At 39.9% G+C, this 16586-nt stretch overlaps 1 pseudogene; it reads left to right on the top strand.

The window, feature by feature from the left end:
* Positions 1-1246: 1246 nt before the first annotated feature.
* LOC121143726 lies at positions 1247-11677 on the top strand (annotated as a pseudogene).
* The last annotated feature ends 4909 nt before the right edge of the window (positions 11678-16586 follow it).

Below are 16586 nucleotides of genomic sequence, written 5' to 3'. Positions count from 1 at the left end.
TTTTGTAAGATAGAAATCAAGCAGAAAATGAGGATGGTTTTGCAGTTAAATGATTTTAATTTTAGTCCCAAAGATTAATGAGCTAATCTATAAAACAAACAACTCAGACTGGAAAATTGTGTCATTATCCCTTTATTAGCTATTTTTCTATTTACTATGACAAAATACCCTACAAAAGCAACTTAACAAAGGTCAGAATTACTTTGGAGTAGTTTGAATGCACAGTTCATCTTGGTGGTGAGTGGCATGGTAGCAAGGCTGTGAGAAGGCTGCTTGTTGTAGGAGATTTGTACACTGTGTGAAAATGTATCATTGTGATTGGTGTAATAAAAACTGAACACTCAATGGCTAGAAAAAGGTTAGGTGGGACTTCGGGGGGCAGAGTCACTAACCTGAAGGAGAGGAAACAGGAAGTTCAAGATGAAAGACAGGCAATGCCCAGTTACAGAATGTAGATAAATAAAAATGGGTTAATTTAAGTTTAAAAAAAGCTAGTTGATATAAGCCTACACTAAAGGACAAGCTTTCATGATTAATAAAAATTCTCCATGTCATTATTTTGGGTCTAAAGTTGGAAAATAAAGCCCATCTATAGCTGGTGTGTTACATCTTCAGTTAGGAAGCAAAAGGAGGAATTATCATGCTCAGATTACATTGTCCTTTTTATTCAGCCTATGGCTCCAGCCAATGAAACAGTGACACCCACTTTTAGAGTCTTCACACCTCAACTGATCCTGTCTAGAAAATCCCCACAGACATGCTCATAGGCTTCTGTTGGTGGTGATTGAGATGACTTCAAGTTCAAAAATCATTAGAAGTCATCATTCTTCAAGACAGGTGCCTGGGAATGGGAATGTTCACATCTATCGTGCTCTGCATCCACCTGCCCTCCACAGTCCATAGCCACCTCATCTCATCCAGAATAGGGTTAGAAGTGTCTCCAAGGAGCCCAATCTGTTTTAGGCATTCTTGGCTGCTTTGCTGGATTGCCTTTCCTCCCTCCCTCCCTTCCTCCCTCCCTTAATCCCTTCCTCCCTCTCTCCCTCCTTACCTCCTTCCCTCCCTTCCTCTCTCCCTCCCTCCCTCCCTTCCTACCTTCTTAAGATTGTTTGTTTATGTATTTATTTATATGGGCGTTTTGTCTACATGTGATGAGGGAAGTCCTTCTTATGTATGTTTCTCTTATTGGTTGATAAATAAAACACTGTTTGCCTGATAGAGGTAGGAAGATAGGCAGGGCTAGGAGATGCGGAGAATTCTGGGGAAAGTAGGCAGAGAACCCCAGGAGGATAGGATGTACCAGTCATTCTCTGGTAAGATAAGGCCATGTAGAAACACATAGATTAGTAGTTGTGGGTTAATAATTAAGAGAGAGATAGCCAGTAAGAAGCCCTAGTCATCAGCCAATAGCTTAATAACTTATTATTTATTATATTTTTAAAATAGAAACAATCTTGCTACACATGTCAATCCCAGCTCCCTCTCCCTCCCCTCCTCCTGCACCTGCCCCCAGCATCCTCAGCCTCCCACCCCATCCTCACTCCCTTCGCCATAGGCGATATTCAGAGTCTGTCATTTCATTCAGGGCAGAACCTAGGCCCTCCCCCAAAGAGTCCATGCTGAGAGAGCATCCCTCTTTGTGGTATGGACACACAAAGTTCATTTGTATGCCAGGGATAAATACTGATCTACTGTCCAGGGCCCCATAAATTTTCCAGGCCTCTTCACTGACACCCACATTCAGGGGGTCCCGATCAGTCCCATGCTGGCCTCCCAGCTGTCGATCTGGGGTCCAAGAGCTCCCCCTTGTTCAGGTCAGCTGTTTCTGTTGGTTTCACCCGCCCATTCTTTACCCCTTTGGTCATTAATCCTCCCTCTCTGTCACTGTGTTCCAGGGGTTTAATTCAGTGTTTAGCTGTGGGTGTTTGCCTCTGCTTCCATCAGTCACTGGATGAAGGTTCTAGGATGGCATATAAGGTAGTCTTCAATCTCAGTATTAGGGATAGGCATTTAAGTTAGTCTCTCTACTATTGCTTAGTTTGCCAGTTGGTGTCATCCTTGTAGATCGCTAGAGAACTCACTGGTGCCGGATCTCCTCAAACCTATAATGACTCCCTCTATTATGGTATTTCTCATCTTGTTTTCCCCTATTCTTTCCCCAACTTAACATTCTTGCTCCCCCAGGACCTTCTCTCTCCTCCTCTTCTCCCCTTCTCTTTTTCCCAGCTCCCACTCCCCTCCCCCCTGCTCCCAATCTGCTCAGGAGATCTTGCCTCATTCCCCTTCTCTGGGGCACCTAGCATACCTCTCTTAGGCTTTTTCCTGTTTCCCAGACTCTCTGGCAGTGGGATTGTAGGCAGGCACTCCCCTGATCAATGTCTAAAATCCATATATGAGTGAGTACATACCATGTTTGTCATTTGGGGTTATCTCACTCAGGATGGTTTCTTCTAGTGCTGTCTATTTGCCTGCAAATTTCAAGATTCCATTGCTTTTACTCTGCTGAATAGTACTCCATTGTGTAAATGTATCACATTTTCTCTATCCACTCTTCAGTTGAGGGGCATCTAGGTTGCTTCCAGGTTCTGGCTATTAAAAATAATGCTGCTGTGAACATAGTGGAACAGATATCTTTGTTGTATGAATGTGCATCTTTTGGATATATGCCTAAGAGTGGAATTTCTGGGTCTTGTGGTAGACTGATTCCCGTTTTCCTGAGGAATCTCCATGCTGATTTCCAAAGTGGGTGTATGGGTTGATACTCCCACCAGAAGTGGAGGAGTTTTGGCTATCCTGGGTCTTTTGTTTTTCCATATAAGATTGATTATGTTTTTTCAAAGTCTCTGAAGAGTTGTCCCAGTATTTTGATGGGGATTGCATTGAATCTGTAGATTGCTTTTGGCAAGATTACCATTTTTACTATGTTGATCCTATCAATCCAAGAGCATAGGAGATCCTTTCATTTTTTTGGTATCTTCTTTAATTTCTTTCTTTAAAGACTCCAAGTTCTTGCTATATAGGTCTTTCACTTGTTTGCTTAGCATTATCCCCAGATATTTAATGTTGTTTGTGGCTATTGTAAAGAGTGATGTTTCTGATTTCTTTCTCAGCCCATTTATCATCCATATACAATAGGGTTACTGATTTTTCTGAATAACCTTGTATCCTGCCAATTTGTTGAAGGTGTTTATCAGCTGTAGGAGTTCTCTTGTAGCGTTTTTCGGGTTGCTTATGTAAACTATCATATCATCTGCAAATAGTGAAAGTTTGACTTTGTCCTTTCCAATATGTATCCCCTTGATCTCCTTTTTTGTCTTATTTCTCTAGATAGAACTTCAAGTACAATATTGAAGAACTATGGAGAGAGTGGACAGCCTTGTCTTGTTCCTGATTTTAGAGGAATTTCATTGAGTTTCTCTCCATTTAGTTTGATGTTAGCTGTTGGTTTACTGTATATTGCTTTTATTATATTCAGGTATGTTCCTGTTATCCCTGATCTCTCCAGGACCTTTATCATGAAGGGGTGTTGTATTTTGTCAAAAGCTTTTCCAGAATCCAGTGAGATGAATAATAGAAGCATCTCTGTGTATTCATTTGGGCCTGAAGCACTGGGTCTTGGCAGGACAAGAAAATCTAGCAATATGCATGTATGCCTGAATATCAGAGAAGATCATCAGATCCATGGGACTACAATTACATCCCTTTTTGAGATGCCATGTGAATGCTGGGAAATGAACCCAGGATCTCTGGAAGAGCCCCAGGGCTCTTAAACCACTGAGTTGTCTCTCCAACTCCACAAGCTGTTTCTTAAAGATATAGATATTAACCCATACATGTATGAACACCTGATATTCGACAAAGAAGCTAAAATTATACGACGATAAAAAGAAAGCATCTTCAACAAATGGTACTGGCAGAACTGGATGCTGGCTTGTGGAAGAATGTGAATCCATGTCTATCGCCATGCACAAAACTTAAGTCCGAATGGATCAAAGACCTCAACATCAATCCAGCCACACTGAATCTCTTAGAGGAGAAAGTGGAAGTACCCTTGAACGAATTGGTACAGGAGAAAGCTTCCTGAACATAACACCAGTAGCACAGACACTGAGGTCAACAATTAATACATGGGACCTCCTGAAACTGAGAAGTTTCTGTAAGGCAAAAGACACAGTCAACAAGACAAAAAGGCAGACCACAGAATGGGAAAAGTTATTTACCAACCCCACATCTGACAAAGGGCTGATCTCCAAAATTTACAAAGAACTCAAGAAGCAAATCTCCAAAACAGCAAAGGATCCAATTAAAAAGTGAGCTACAGAACTAAATAGAGAATTCTCAATAGAAGAGTCTAAAATGGCTGAGAAGGTGCTCAATATCCCTAGCCATCAGGGAAATGGAAATCAAAACAACTCTGAGATACCATCTTATTCCTGTCAGAATAGCTAAAATCAAAGACACCAATGACAGTTAATCTGGAGAGGATGTGGAGAAAGGGCAACACTCCTCCACTGCTGGTGGGAGTGCAAACTCATACAGTCACTTTGCAAATCAGTATGGAGATTCCACAGGAAAATGGGAATCAATTTAGCAAAAGACCCAGAAATTCCACTCTTAGGCATATATCCAAAAGATGCATATTCATACAACAAGTATGTCTGTTCCACTGTATTCATAGTAGCATTAGATGCCCCTCCACTGAAGAGTGGATAGAGAAAATGCGATACATTTATACAATGGAGTACTATTCAGCAGAGAAAAAGCAATGGAATCTTGAAATTTGCAGGCAAATGGACAGCACTAGAAGAAACCATCTTGAGTGAGATAATCCAGTCACAAAAAGACAAACATGGTATGTATTCACTCATATATGGATTTTAGATATTGATCAGGGGAGTGCCTGCCTACAATCCCACTGCCAAAGAGTGTGGGAAACAGAACCTTCAACCAATGACTGATGGAAGCAGAGGCAGACACCCACAGCTAAACACTGAGCTGAACTCCTGGAACCCAGTGACAGAGGGAGGACTGATGAACAAAGAGGTCAAAACTAGGCTTGTTTAACCCACAGAAACAGATGCTCTGAACAAGGGGGAGTTCTTGAACCCCAGACTGATGTCTGGGAGTCCAGCATGGGACTGATACAGCCCCCCTGAATGTGGTTGTCAGTGAGAATATAGGTCCTTGGGTAGTTGATCAGTATTTATCCCTAGCATACAAATGTACTTTGGGTGCCCATCCCACAATGATGTTCTGTCAGCCTGAACTCTTGGGGGAAGGGCTAGGCCCTGCCCTGAACAAAATGACAGACTCTGGATATCCCCCATGGAGGGCCACCTGCCCTGGGGAACAGAGTGGGGATGGGGGGAGTCTGGGGGTGGCAGGGCGTGGGAGGAGGGGAGGGAGAAGGAGCTGGAACTGCCATGTGAAGCAACCTTTTTTCTAATTTAAATTTAAAAATAAGAATTTAAAAAAAGACACCACCCCACTGTTCTTAACTTGGCTATTTTCCTGGCTGTTGCTTGAGGGTACTCCTAAAACTGGAAACTTTATGTAATAATAAGGAAGACTATAAAAAACAGGGATAAATGATTGAAAGGAAAGGTGAAACCTACAGAAAAACTACTGTGTGTGTATGTGTGTGTGTGTGTGTTAATACACATGTTAACACATATGTGTGCAGGAGTGTGAATGTGTATGCATGTGTGAGTGTATGTGGGGACCAGAGATCAACCTCATATGTAGTTCCTCAAAATGCTGTCCATGTCGGTTTTTGAGGCAAGGTCTCCTACTGCCCTGGAACTCACCAAATAAGCTGGCTGGTCAATGACACCCAGGTTCTGCCTGTGTGTGTGTTCTCAGAGCTTGCATTCTCAGGCTGGTGTCACCATGCTTGGCTTTTTAACATGGGCTCTGGGGATCAAATACAGCTCCCTGTGCTTGTATGGCAGGTACTTCACCAGCTGAGCTCTCTTCCCAGCTTGTTGCAGGCCTAAATCAACTTACTTTACAATTAATCTGGATTTTGGTATTGGCACAGATACATACATTTATGCATTTTAATGATAATGAATACTTTATTTGGAAATACAGTTTTCTCTTAAGAAGCTGCAGCCATAGCCCAGTTTTAAAGCTATGCCACAGTGCATGCCAACTTCTAATCAGTTATGTTTTCTTCATCCAAAGAAAACATCATTCTTGTGTTTTGTGGGCTTCCCCCACCCCTCTGAATTAAAAAATAAAACAAGAAGACAGAAACAAGGAAGCAAGATATACTTTTAAAAGTTTGTGTTCAAAATTGTTCTGTTGTCCCAAGTATCCACAGTTTTACTGACAATCACACTCAGGGTTCATGGGTGGGAGGGTGGGCCTGGACCTCAGTGAGTTAGTAAATTTCAAGTTTGCAGGTTTTCAAGTTAATGACAGTTGAGAGACCTTTCTATGTTGTAGGGTTTTGCCAACTGTGAAATACAGCCAACCATAATATGAAACCACTATTGTATCAAGAGAAGCAGAAAGTAGACATGGTCCAGAGAATGATGGTCTGCAGGTGCTGGTGTCTGAAGCCTGAGAGCCTCAGAGCATCTCTAGAATACACTCGGTTTCTGGTGGGATAATATAATTAATGTGCATTTGCCAATTCTGCTTTTTGCTTCCTTGAACATTCTTCATTAGAAAGATACCATCAACAGAAGAAAAAGAAACCAAATTCATTTGAGTGTATCCATGAATGTTTCTGCAAACGGAACATAATTTTGTGATTATGTTAATCAGATAAATGTGGGTTTTTTTGGTTCAGAAAGATTGAAGAATTTTTGACCCAATTATGAAATTTACATTTAAAATACGAAACATATGGGTATATACTCACAGATTACATAACATCCGCAAGTGTGTAAAAAGGAACAATTGGACAGATGTTCACAGAGGACTGGACGTAGAAGACATATCAGGTGTGAGTTAATGATGGCGGCAGCTAGAATTTGATTTTATTGCCAAAGAAGGCAGACGGGAACTCAGCTTCTGCATAGCCTCCTGAGATCACTGTATTTCCCAGTTGTAGTTTCTTCCAAAGATGTATTCTTCCTGCCAAGCCTGGCCATATGAGTTGTTGGAATAGATTGGTTTCAGTACTCAATGTGTTTTTCAGGGATGCTGGGGTAGCCTTTATGCCAGTAAAACTAACAAACACTCAGTATTCAATCCTCATAGCCTTTCATAATGTCTTATGCTCTTGTCATATGGAAATATCCCTAAAACTGTGGTTCTTCAATGTCTGTTCTGACTTTTTAAACTTAGAATAACAGAATAAACACAGTGATCAGACCATTATTGTATGAGAGAATATGGCTTCTGAAATGTTTATTAGAGATTTTTAGGTCACAGAAAACAACAAAGATGACTAAGGCTCATGTAAATATTTGGAAAGGGTACATCGGTTAAATAAATCAGACTACTTCAATACAAGGACATGCCGAACAGCCACTGGAAAATGAGGAAGGATTTTTTATATAAGAAGAAAATGTAAGTTATGAAACAATGTAAAATAGGATGTTATTCCAATTACCATTGCCAAAACAAACTAAATGGAACATATACCAATAGGCAGATAGGAGTTACCTAGCTAGGTGATGGGTCTGCAAATAATTTTAATGACAGTCTTATTATTCTCACATTTACATATGTATATGAATCTTTTTTCCTGTATGTATGTGTGGATTCTAATTTCCTACGAAAGAACTGATACAAATCACAATTTGCTGTATCTGTTTGCAATGATCAATGCAAAGGCTTAACTGTCACTGTGACTATAGTAGCATTCAGTTGTGCACGTTGATCATGAATAATTTAATTAATTTTTACAACTGCCTTTTTAATTTAATTTCTGACAATTTCATGTGTGTATACTGCATTATGAAAGTATTCACCCTTATTCTCTCTTCTACTCCTGCCAATCTCCTTCTTTTTGCCAAATATTCCTTTTTCTCCTTTCATGTGTTGTGTATGTGTGGATGTTGTACACAGGTAGCCACAGCAGCTGTGTATTCATAATTGTATTGACCACATCATATCTAGAGCACAGCATTTTGCAAAACTCCACCATATCCTCCATCTCTTTCTACCTCTTTTTTATTTTAATTTTAAATAGCTTGTTTTACATGTCAATCCCAGTTCCCTCTCCCTCCCCTCCTCCCGCACCCCCCCCATCATCCCCCCCATCCTCCCACCCTATTGCCAATTCCTTCAGCATAGGGGATATCTAGAGTCTATCAATTCACTCAGGGTAGGGTCCAGGCACTCCCCTAAGAGTCCAGGCAGAGAGTGCAACCCTCTTTGTGTTATGGACACACGATGTCTGTTAGTATTCGAGGGATAAACACTGATCCACTGCTCAGGACCCCATAGGTAGCCCAGGTCTCCTCATTGACTCTCACATTCAGGGGGTCTGGATTGGTCCCATGCTGGCCTCCCAGCTGTCGGTCTGGTGTCCAAGAGCTCTCCCCTGTTTGGATCAGCTGTCTCTGCTGGTTTTGCTATGTCTTATTTTTGTGGTGCTCCTTCCCAGGGCCTTAGAATGGGTAACACAGATGTCTTATTTAGTGACCAGCACTCAACAGCCATTTATTCTCAGAATTTTGAACAGCCATGAGTATCTCTCTGCATTAACCAAATTTACTACAGGAAGAATGCTCTGTCCAAAGTTGATGACAGCACTGGTACAGTGGTCTGGCAACTGACAGCAATTATTTTTGTAAATACAAACAACGATGATTTCAAAACTTCAATGAATTTATTACTTAAGTCAGGTTTGCTTAGGTATATACACGACAGAAGAGGGAGGTTGTGGCTTAAATGTATCGAAAGCTTGTACCATTCAGCAGGAAGAAGGTGAAGTTATATTGGAGAAGGTGACAATGGGGAATGCAAACACTGGAATGAGTTTCTCTTACTCCTTGAACCACCTTGTCTTGGCACTTAGGAGCTGTGGGAAGATACTGCACTTGCTAAGAGGAGCACCGACCAACTGTGGATATTTCCTCATAGCACAGAACGTTTTTCAGAGTTAAATCTACAAAGATATTTAGAGCCATTGAAAACGCATAAATAATAACAAGTCTCCTTGCTTCAGGAAAATATATTCCTCTCTAATATGTATATATTTCTATCTCCCTGCATCTCTGTCATATTATTGCTTCCATCATTCAAATACAGTAAAAACTCATTTAAATGAAATAAAAATGGAAAACAATTACATATATGTTGACTTTAATACAGCCTTCAAGCTTTAAATAATTTTAAAACGAAGGCTATCTAATTTACAAGTCAAAAGAAGTTTCATCACTTTGATATTTTTTCCAAATCTCTCTTTTCCTTATAAAATGTTAATTTAATTTATCTGACAGTAATGAGAATTGCAACTGAGCAGATAACATGTATCCAGCTTCTCTACTTCAAACCATGACACCATCTTGGAAAATGTACCTTTTATTTTAAAATGAATTCAAACATTTTTGAACAAAGTTGAAGTTTTTATTCTGAAAGAGAATTCTGGAAAAAGCTACTATTTCAAAGGATTGTTTTCTATGGCTCATAACTTACTTTGCTCTCTCTCAGCTTGGAATTATTGGGGCCTGGTGTGTGGTATAAATGTGTTTTGCTTGGTTACCAAATTCTTATTGAAATTTATCATAGAAAACTGAAAAGTTATTTTCTGCAGTAAAAGAGGAAAACAATGTTTACTACCTAAGGTGAAAAATGGAAGTAGTAAAGTAGGACTAGGGAAAGAAACCCAAATGTCAGGAAGTTTCAGGATGCTCAGTAGTTCTTGGAGAATCTCTGGAGAGGAGAGCTTATTTGGGTTTCAGGATGCTCAGTAGTTCTTGGAGAATCTCTGGAGAGGAGAGCTTATTTGGGTTTCAGGATGCTCAGTAGTTCTTGGAGAATCTCTGGAGAGGAGAGCTTATTTGGCTTTTGTTGAAGCACACATGGGTACAGAATGAAACTTGCCTGTTTGGTATGTACTTTGAGACTGAAATGGGACTTTCTAGAAAATACTTTCTTAGTAATTAGAAGAGGTGAATATGATTTTACTAATCGATTTTTCTAACAACTCCTGACCCTGCTTACTATAAGGCTCAGGTACTACATTTCAAAAGAAACAAACAAACAGACAAACAACAACAACAACAAAACCTATTCAAGTGCTGTGGAAACATTAAGTCAGAGTGAAGAATAACTGGAGGCCATTATCCTAGAAAAGTGAAACTATCTTAATATTCTCTTCAGTCATCCACTGAGGATAGAATGAGGACCTCATGGCAGCCACAAGGCAAAGAGTAATAACAGGAAGGGGTCAGGGGCAGATGGACCCTTATAGGCATACCCTAGCAACCCAATCCATGCTCTCATAAAACTTTGAATCCATCAATGGATGAAAGTGTTGGTAAAGACAGGATTCTCATCATTTAATCATTCTAGAAAATAAATGTCCTCATAGACACATCCAGAAGTGCAATTTTCAAATCCCTTAGGTATTTCTAAACCCAATCAAGCAAAAGGAAAAAAATGATTAAAAATTAATGACAAGGGATATGGGAAATCCACCTGCCCAATAGTGCAAGGCCACTATATCATGAGGAAGTCCAAGTTACATACAAAAACCATAGCTAAGTAGTCTCATTCATTAACCCAGCTCAAACCAGCCTGGAACCTCCCCAGATCAGGTGACAGACACAGTAGTGAAGAAATCTTTGCCTCCCGGATGATTCTGGTGCTAGAAGATTGAGTAACTCCAACATTTGCATTGTCCCAACTGAACCCTGCCTGTCCTTCAAGATTCCACCAATTTCTTGTGGGGAGAGTTGCCTGGCTGTGGGTCTACACTGTGCAGCAACAATGAACTCAAGTTTGAAACGTGCTAATTTTGAGACATTTTCAGGAGACTGAAACCAACCAAAAACATCTAGAAATTGACAAGTTTAGAAGATAGTGACAGCTGTATGTGTGCCCTGTCTGAGTGGGAGCAGGCTTCTTGACTTTATGTGAGAAGGCTGATATGAAGGGATCAGAGGACATGAAGAAACATCCCCTTAGTGGTGAGTCCTCAGATGGAGGACTGTGTGGTGTTATTCATTCCTCAGTAGTTAAACAGATGAAAAAACGAGGTGGCAACCCTTAAAGTATTGGAAAAAGAAGTTAAACTAGTCGGAACTGGTGAAAAAACTGGGTGCATATTTTGTAGGACTCATTCTGACAAGTTTTTGGTGTCATTCAAAGACATGGGAAGAAAACACCCTATTTTTGGAGATATGTCAATTATTGCTCTTGAATTGTTAAATTCTGGATATGAGTTGGATGAAGGCTCTATCATTTTTAATCAGTTTAAGTCCATTATCTCCTGTAAGACAGAAAAGAAGTCCTTCTTCTCTCTCAATACTGTTACAACTACTAAGAGCATGAGCATTTACAATGACATTGATGCTGATTTGTTACAGAATTACCAGGAGTACAGTCTGACCAACATCATCTACTACTCCCTGAAGGAGTCTACCACCAGTTAGCAGAGTGCCAGGATGAAATGACTGACAAATTGACATTGACGTTCAATCATATCCATCAGGCTATCACCACAAAGCAGGTGATTGAAATAGTCTCTGAGGTCATTGCTCTGGATTAACAAAAATTAAGTTGCAGCCACAGACAAAAGGTACAGAAGGAAAACACCAAGCTGATTTCAAATGACTGCTGTCCTTGTTGGGAGAAATCTGGTCCATTAAGTTAAAAAGACAGCAATATGTTTGTAAATTATCTTATAATAAACAACTTACAATTAAAACATTAGCAGAAAAATCCATCTTTCCTGTGCCATTAAAAATATTCTTATTCAGTAGCACAATCCTACTGTTTTTTCATTAGCTAGTTTTGTTGCTGTTGTTTATTTGTTAATTTTTATGTAGCAATGGATGCCTGCTATAGTGTGTGACTTAGGCTTACAAAAATGTTAATAGTTGAGATTAATATGATGTCAATATACTACTCTGAAAGTTCACTTCTGAGAAAAAGGAAATTGGGTTACATGTTCTTTGTGGTTCTGATGTAGTATAAAGTTGTCAGATGCCTTTAGCTTTCAGTATAACAGAATCATGTGGTGTTTTCATTTCAGGTCTTTAAATACTTGTAGCTGAACAGAAGAATTGCTTTTGTGATGTCCTAAGGAAGATTAGATATTCCTTTCTACTGTACTCTAGTCTCAGTCTTTGTGCCTTCTACTTTGATTCGCTAATAAATACCATATCATGTTCTGACTCTAATGAGTGACGTATGCTAATTCCCATGGAGATCATTCACATAGTCTTACTAGCTCTCAGTTTTGCCAGAGTCTTTTCAGGCTGTAGAGAGGGCTCAGTCACTCAAAGTTTTATGGGTTGTATTTCCTGCAAAGCTTGGGATTCCAACTTTGGAGTAACGTGTTTTTTTTACCTGCTTATATCTGGTAGGAGAATGGCATTCTGTTCATAAGAACACTTGAGTGCATTGTTTAGCTCTTTTATTCTTTTCTTATTCAGAAATTATAAGACATTTCTCTTCGCTTTATACACATAGAATCAAAGGTGTCATATAGGGACCCCAAACAAATCAGGCTATTGCCAAGACTATAGGTGTTAGCATTCAGGCATCTGTACTGGCCTGTCCTTGGGGTTTTGACAGGATACACCCTCAGCTGCAGCCATTAAGAGCACCACCTGTGCATACTCACTATGTTCCCTTTGAAAAGGGCCCACCTCTCATCCTCCTCCTATCTCTCTCTTCCTTTCTCGGTCTGTGTGTTCCTGCCTTCTCTCTCGCCCATTTCCTCTCTCCTGCTGTTCCTGTTCCCAGAGACTGGTCTGTTCCCTCCCCTTTCCCCTTTTTACGATCCCTTTCCCTAATAAAAATCCCCTCTGCCTGAACCCTGTCTCATGGCATCTTTCTCTCCCTTGTTGCTTTTCTTAAATTACAACAATAGGCAGCACTCAACAGATAGTAAAACCATATTGCTAAAGTTACCTATGCAACTTTGTGAACATGGGGTTGAGCTGGTGTCGACATTGAGCCTTCATCCCTGTGTTATAATGTCTTTGGTACAAGAAGGCACTCTGCACACAGTGAAAAGAGAAACATAAACATCAACCCAGTCACAATCTTTTTGATCTACAGTGCTGTCTTGCCTGGAAAATATGCTAGTGCAATGGTGGTGCAAAGCTTGTAAGAGTAACCAATCAACATCTGATTTGACGTAAGACCCACTGAAGATTGAATCCATGCCCTACCCTGCTTGGTTGACAAGAACCTAAGATTGGATAGTCTAGCGATCTAGGGTAAAATAAAATATTACTGTTCTTAAAAAACTAGAAATAAAATGACTCTTAATGACATTCTACTCTACTCATAGATCAGTGCCTTGCTCAGCCATCATCAGAGAAGCCTCCTCCTGCAGCAGATAGGAACAAACACATAGACCCACAGACATACATTATGCAGAGAATGAAAGACATTGTAACACTTACGCCCAGAATGGAAGGTCTTCATCAATTCCCTCCCCTCAGGGCTCAGAGAGTTCTCAGAAGAGGACTCAGAAACTATGCCCCTTGCGTATATATCATGACCTCAGTGTAGTGTTTCTATGGATTCCTAAGTGCAAACAAGCGGGTCTCTGTGTTAGTATCTGTTTTGTTTGCCTTTTCTTGGACCCCCTTCTATCTGTTTTATCCTATTCCAATGATTTAATTTTTGTTTTGATCTTATTACATCTCATTTTATTCTATTTAAAAGAAGATAAAATGTAGCATGTTCTAATAGGTGTTAATAATAAAAACTTGGAGTCAGATATCTGGATAAATGCTGAAAGGTCAGAGAAGTAAAGGAGCGAACCACATCAGACCAAAGGGAGCAATCCTGTCTCTATAAATTTTCAGACTTAATGCTGTCTCTATGAAACCTCAGACTGAATTCAGTGAGCTCTGTTTCTTCCCATCTTATATTCCTCTCTCCACTCAGCCATATCACTCCTGTCTCCATCTCCCTAGAGCTGGAATTAAAGGTGTGAGCCACCACTACTTGACTCTGCTTCTGTTTTAGCCTAGATCAAGCTTGTGTAGCCAAGGGTAGCTTTGAACTCACAGAAATCTTCCTGCCCTTGCCACCCTCATGCTGGGATTAGAGGTGTGTGCTACCACTCTCTAGCATCTATGGCTAACTAGCTGTGTACTCTGGTCTTCAGGCAAGCAGTATTAGTTAGACCACAAACAAAATATCACCGCAATAAAACTTCATGAGCAGAATAGGACATCCTGCTGCATGGCATGTGTTGTAAAGAAGCTCGATGTGGCCACTGCATTTCATTTTATGGGGAAATGAGTATGATTGTGTGGCTATATATTTCCTTATCATGGTGATAGAATTAGTGAATATATAATTATCAGTTTATCTTTATGCAGAGGAAGTAAAAAGAAATCCATGTTGAATCCTCTCCCATTTTTCTAAAGAAAATACAAAGATACAATTAAGATTAAAAATAAACTATCAAATTTTACATATACCTGAAAGACTCGTCAGTGGCAAATATTGGTGCCCTGTCTTTCTTATAAGCATGAAAACTGGATTGTATAGACTAAAATGGAAATTTCACCAAAATTGTACAGTGGGAGGCAAGTTCAGAATTCACAACAAAATAATCATATCTAGGGTATTTTCCCCTATTGTTGTAGACTATGTCACCCTCAAAATCCTTAAGTTGAAACCCTGGGTTTAGATTCCTTGGAAATGTGAGCATTGGATATATAGGCATCGCAGGTGCATTTAGTAAAGATGACCCTCCTGGATTGAGCTAGACCTCAAGTCCAGTATGGCCAGCCCTCAGAACCATGGAACACAATCTTGTAAATGAGTGACTGAATGAATGAATGCCTAGTGTATATGTGATTGTTATTCTTGACTGTCAACCTGATAGGGCTTAGACTTGCCATAGAAACAAATCTTTGAACATGACTATGAGGAATTATCCAGGGTAGTGTAGCAAGACCCACCTTAAATGTAAACAGTAGCATTCTAAGGGCTGGGTTTCAGAATTAATTAGAAGAAGAATGTAAGCTAAACACCATTATTCATCTCTCTTTGCTTCTTAGGAATGGGTACAAGATGACATCTGCCTTGTGCTCCTGCTGCCGTGCCTTCCTGGACATGATGGAATGCATTCTCTGGAACTGTGAGCAAAAACCAACCCTTACCTTTTTTTTTTTTTTACATCAGTTTTTATCAGGTATTTTGTTGTGGCAGTGAGGCAAGAAACTAATAAAATGTGTGATTCCAAACCACTATCAGTAAAAATCAAAGAAATAATTCAACAAGAATTAGGACAGCTGTAAAGGGAAGATTTTTCCTTGAGAGAAGCCTTCCCGCCAGCCTGGTTCTAGAGCCGCATCAGTTCCAAATAAACACACAGGAGGCTATATTAATTATGAAGCTGTTGGTCTTGCTTGTTTCTTCCTGGCTAGCTTTGACTTAAGTAATTACCCCATAATTGTTAATCTAAGTATGTCTCTTACCAGAGAATAGTTCCGGGCTTCCTACCCCATGGTATTACATCTCGACTCTCTAATGTTTCTCCTTCCCAGAGTCCTCCTGGACTCCTAGTCCCACCTATCTAGATTCCTATTGGCTCAACAGTGCTTTCTTGACATAAGACTTCCCCAACAGACAGCTCCATGTTCATCTTTGTATTTCCAACACTTAATATCAAGCACACTCAAAATACATTCATTGAATGAAGAGTTAGACACTGAATAAACCCAGAATGTATGTATCACAAGGAAAAATCCCCCCCCCAAGGTACTTGACTCTCTGTGAGTTACTAATCTTCATGGAAGTCTCTTAGTGGGGATTTAGCATAGTAGATAGATGTAGAGTCCTACGTTGTATTTATTTGTGATAGAATTTCCATTTGTAAGTCATTGATTTGCCCACTCTCCTCTTTGGTACATGATAAAAGGTATACAAAATCAACAGAGTACAGATTTGGTTCACACTTGAATCTGAAAGGTCTCTTATTTTAAAGTACCCATAATGCCCTCCCAAGGTCCACAGTAGTCTATGAGTGGAAAGAGTGAAGCACATCATGTTGCCATTATGAGTTGTAAACATTATTTCTAATTGGGGAGCTTCACTTGTGAGAAATAACAGATGCTGTAAACAGAACTGGAGAGATTCCTGGAGAGGTGCTCAGGAGTTAAGAGCTCTTGTTGCTCTTGTAAAGGATCCATGGTCAGTTCCTAGAACCTACTTGGTGGCTAAGAAGCATCTACAATTCCAGTTCCAGAGGATCCAACATCCTTTTTTGGCCTCCACTGACACTATATGGATATAATGTCACACATACATACATGCAAAACACCCATATACATAAAAGTATAATTTACATATGGTATCTTACCATGTAGCCAGGAGTGGCTTCAACTCTCAACCTTTCTGTCTCAGTTTTGCCAGTTTTGGGATTATAACCATGCTTGGGAAATTACCATAACTTTGAGATGGTATAGGGATTTTTTCTA

This window comes from Mesocricetus auratus, unplaced genomic scaffold (assembly GCF_017639785.1).
Source record: "Mesocricetus auratus isolate SY011 unplaced genomic scaffold, BCM_Maur_2.0 Super-Scaffold_100013, whole genome shotgun sequence".
Taxonomy (NCBI): Eukaryota; Metazoa; Chordata; class Mammalia; order Rodentia; family Cricetidae; genus Mesocricetus; species Mesocricetus auratus.
The sequence above is the reverse complement of the archived record's forward strand: the minus strand, read 5'-3'. Positions and strand labels throughout refer to the sequence as shown.